A 5316-nucleotide genomic window follows, 5' to 3' on the forward strand; every position below is an offset into this window, starting at 1 on the left:
AGAATGCTGGTTTGGGAACCCTTAAGTCATCTATAACCACTCTTCCACTCTTGAGTGTGGGCAAATATTAGGTGAAGCACAAGCCAAATGCCCTTAGTCATCTGTTAGCACAGGGCAAATCAGAGAATACACAAATGAAATAACACAAAAGGTTGTTGGCCTTTGGAAATGTGGCAATGGCTATAAAAATAAACTCACACCTGTGAGCACCTGTATCTACTACCGTGGCAGTAATCACAAACTGTCAGACAAATGGAGCTGTGTTGAATCTACCCTGTCCTCTGAGATAAATAAGGAAAAGGCATATTGCTGTAAATGACCTGCTTGTAAGTATAGGACGTAATGCTACAACAGTGCAGACTTTAGCAAATGTTTTCTTACCCTCTTCTATAAATGAGACTATAGGCTTTTATGTTTGTTGATTGTGTGGAATAGTTGGTGCAATAAGAAGCAGAAGCAGTATTTGGTGGATTAAGATACTGTTCTTCATGTGTATAGCTGACCATGTGCTTCGATTGTGCCTCTGTGTGTGTGTGTGTATGTATGTATATATATATATATATATATATATATAAAATCGAGAGATTCAAAATTGCATTGAAATGCAATTAATAATAATACATAATGCTGCCAGTCAGATGCTTGTCAATGTTTTTAATGTTTGTTGTTGAAGTAAAAAAAAATCCTTTAGATTGAACAAACTGTGCTGCTGCCTCTAGGCCTTCCACATCTTGGTTATGCTGTGCCTCTCTAAAGACCCCAAATGGGTAATTCGTATGCGCATGACTACCTGACTGGTGTGTTGCAGCTGGGATGGAACAAAACACCCCGGATTAAGGTAGTGCACTGGGTTAGTGCAGCTGTTTCATCAGCAGTAATCTTGCTGAAAATCATGGTGGTGTGGGATTGACCTACAGTCTCAGTTTTGCAGTGAGAAAAAGCCAAAAGGCATACATTGTTCAGTAGGTGTAGCATTGCTAAATATTAATCAGGATCAAGAATCTCCTGGGAGGTGAGTAGTGCATCTGTAGTGACTTTAGCTGGTCAAATGTGATGGTTTGGTGTACCTATTCAAAACTGATGTGATTTACTAGGAAAAATGTTTTAAGGATTGATACTGGTGTTTTAGTCATTGTGCTATAGTTATGAAAACAGCACCCCCTGCTGAATCCACACGGCATCTCCTCATTGTAAAGTTGATTCTTCTTCAGAAGTACCTTATATTATTGATATGTTACTTTTTCCATTTAACCAAAAAAAAATCTGTGTCCTGTTTCTTACCAGACATAAAATAACAGATTTCTCTGACAAAGTAACTTAACTGAAGAACATGATCCTAATTATTCTTAGGTCTTATCCTTATCCATTGTTTGCAAGTTCTCAGGTTGGTGGGTGTGCCTGTTCTTCAGACTCGGAAGTTCTCTTGAATTGAAGTTGTATCTTTATATTCAGAGAACACAAAAATTACATTTATAAATCTAATATGAAAATATATACTGGATATATTTTGAGTCATTGTTGAAATTAGCCTTTAAAAAAGCATTGTTATTACAATCCAGTGTTGTCTCCCCACCCACAATTCCACACTTGTAAAGTGTTTACTGTATACTGCCATCTATCAACAAATAAGTTTGCTTACCCTATGCTCTGTGTTGTGTCACTGTCGAGCTTTTGGCATTCTTTAGGCCTTTATCATCAAGACCTAGCACTGCTTTGACCCTCTTTAACCCCACTCCATCAATCATACACTCTACAACCAATCATGCTCACCAGGAGGCGGGCTTGCAAAGCATGACTCCTGAGGAGAGGCAAGGGAGCTAATTAGTGTGCTTGTGTGATTAATAGCAAGCCACTATTCTGGTTATTTCACCAACTGTGTATGACAGCATAGTAACAAAGCACCGTATGAACTGCAATGGCCTGAACTAGAGTGAGCACCTCTTAGCTGATGTCCTCAGTGTCAGAGCTTTTGGGTTTCCACATTCATCTTCTCAAAATCATTCACATCTGTTTAATGTCTTAAAATCTGGTTTTATTTTATAGTGGGTAGTCTTGAGACATATTATTCAGGTATTCAAGTAAACTACTCTGTAATTACACTGCAGCTAATATAAAAGGTGTGTAGTTACCAAAGTGAAGAATGAGTCTGGATCCACTGCTAAATGCTGTAAACCTCAAGTGGTAGTGTCTCTGCTCACTTTTTATATGGGAGTTGTAGGATGATGTAGGAGATGTGGTGCACGTTTTGTTCTCAGATATTCCATTCTTAATCATTTTACAATTATTCCTAGTTTTGGAGTACTATTTCTTAAATGTTTGTTTTCAAGGTTGCTGAGCAAACCTGTACGCTATATTTATCAGTCTTTCACTTTGTGTGACAGCATACCTTCTGTGATGATGTTTTGTCAATTATCTTACTTCTTTGGCTTTTGCTTTTATACATTTGAATGTTTGCATAATGTCCTTAGGCTTTTCATCCTCTCTTTTTAAAATTTCTCGAATTAAAAATTCCAGATAATCCTAGAGTGTATATAAATAGCCTGTTTCTTTGTTCACATATTCACCTTAGAGGCAGATATTTTACCTTTCATTAAATTCTGTTTTAGTGTAAAAGCTTTTTTTTTTTAACGTATTTCTTTCATGTAATCTGGAACTATACCATTTACTGCTCCCATTTTTTTTGCTGAAATTAAGTAATCATCAGAGCAAACTGACTCTATAAGACCAAACTTGTGCTCGCCACCTAGTGGACAATAGTTGCTATTACTTCATAATCTGGACGCCGCACCATTTACGGCCTAGTTCAGTAATGTTTAGCGTTCTTGCTCTTGCTCATCCGAGATACGTTTTGTATTTTTTGGTATAATTTATAAAGACTTGGAATTTCAGCTAGAGGTTTTAGTCCAAGATCTTCAGTGTGTATTTATAATAGCCAGTGGAAGAAGTTATAACTGTTACAGTTTGTCATTAGAATATGAATCCTTTTCTAAATAAAAGTTGCTGTTCACTTACCTTGTAACTACTATTGCATTAAGGGTATGACATGTAAAGCTTATTTTCACCATCTGTTATATAGTCTAGAGAAGATATTAAACACACAATGAATATGTATGAATATATAACTACTTAAAGGAGAGAATATCCTTTAAGTAGTTATATATTCATACATATTCATTGTGTCTCAAGAATAGATATTCATTGATATTTTGCGAGATATAACCTATTCAACATCTCTGTGATGTTATTCCTCCTTACCTTCATGGTGACTGAAATAGAATATTATGCTGTCTTATTTATTATCTATTATTTATTGTACGTTAGACCTTTTCATGAAGAAAAAAAAGGCATATCTATAGATCGAAGGTTACTGTATCTTGTCTCTTAGCAACTCTTAACAACCTTTTAACAACCTCTATGTAAGCTTGCTACTTATTTGTGTTTGCGAGAGTAAGTGAGTGAGTGTGCATGCGCGTGTGTACGCGATACGTCTGTGTGTATGAGTCAGACTTCCATAATTGGTTCTTGTTACAGAATGTCATGTGAGGTAGGAGTGCCGTGTGCTTTGCTTGAGCTCTGAGATTTTCTCTTGCCTCGGCCTTCCTGCTTTCGGACAGGAAGGCCTTTACATGTCTTTCTCTCAGACTTCAATTTATTGCACATGCTCTCCTTTACGGTTTATGCAGTCTTCATTGCCTATTTTACAAGTATATGCTCTGACCCACTATCTCACTATTGTCTTGGATAACAAGGGATACATTTCCTTGATACATTTTTTCTTCCTGTTGTACTTTCATTGTCACTCAGTCAATTTTTGCATTATTATATAAAACATGTTTAGTGATTGGTCATTTTAACTCAAGAAGTGATAGAATTTGTAACAGCGCTGATCTTACCTCAGCGGTTTTCCAAAACCTTTTCATACACGCTTGAAATAAAAATACCACTAAAGTAATGAATACATATGATTTAAAAATAAAGTTATCCATATTTTGCAGACACCTTACAACCTCACCATTCAAAATGGTCATATATCATCTGGTTCTCACCTCGACTGTGTGAGGAGAGATTGTGACTAAAGTAAGTGAATGTAGCTGTGTATGGTAATGCGAGGGTGTGGTATAGCTACACCAGTTATGTAAGGTTCTATTGCATCTAATTACTGTACACAGCATGTGTGAGAGTCCGATTGAGGTGCGACAAATAAGCACTGATCATCTCCAACAATGTGAGCTATAGCTAATTCACATACAAAGATATACACTGCAGTTTCTCTTACATTTACTATCTATTTTATGTTTTGTACAAACACACTCTGTCATTAATTTAAATACATGCTGAGGCAAACTAAATTGAGATGGTAGAATAAAATTAGGGGAAAGGCTAAAGTGAGTGAATTGCAGTGTATATGGGTCACACCTTGTATACTGATCGATCGTCTTTAGTTTAGACAAATTTACCCTCAGTCGCAACCCTTCCTGTTTGGTCTCACTGATGGCAACACGCATAATAAGCTCGTCGTACTGACTGGTCATTGGTGTGGAGACCGCCTATCACCTGACCAATCACGGGTTTATTTGATGACGTTAGCTCTAATGTCTGCTTGGGTTGGACGTGAAGGCGGGCTTAAGGCACGGGCTAACGTCAAAAATAGTCGGAAATCGCTCTGTGAATGGTTGGATTCGTTAAGGTATAAATCGGGTAGAAGCAGTCATGGGAAGAAGAGTCAGATAAAGGGTAGTTTGATTCTAATGTGTTATTTCGAGCTTGCGCAACTTGGAAGCATGGGCCTATACGCAGTTGTAAATCATTATCATGGCTCATCCTATGAACTTCTTGAATGGTACATTAACCTAGCAAATATCCCCCAGTTTAACAGGACAACCCAAATGAACTGGAATTTCAACAGGTGTTGTTACAATTCGTCTTAAAATATTTATCTTTATGAACATCATTTCCTAACGTGCACCGTGTAATAATGTGACGTACATAGAGTCAGCATCCGATGTCTGAAACCGTAGACTGGTGAATAGTGTTATTTTTCTTCATTTCGCCCTCCTACTCCCTTTCACTAGATATTCTTTACATTCCCATTGGATGGTACAGTTTCAGGTCTGACCAGCTGTTTCTTGTTGTCCCGTAAAATGATTCGACTGAATAATCTGTCAATCAGCTAGACTTTGACAGATTTCTCCACCTTCGCTAATGTTACTCATGTTATTATTGGTTACTGTAACCTACAGTGTCCTGTGATTGGCTGAAGTTAGTAGTTGTCAAGGCTTTGGGCTTCATTCACCATTTTGCGACTATAGTGTAGCC

The sequence above is a fragment of the Electrophorus electricus genome, chromosome 8 (assembly GCF_013358815.1).
Source record: "Electrophorus electricus isolate fEleEle1 chromosome 8, fEleEle1.pri, whole genome shotgun sequence".
In the NCBI taxonomy this organism is placed as follows: Eukaryota; Metazoa; Chordata; class Actinopteri; order Gymnotiformes; family Gymnotidae; genus Electrophorus; species Electrophorus electricus.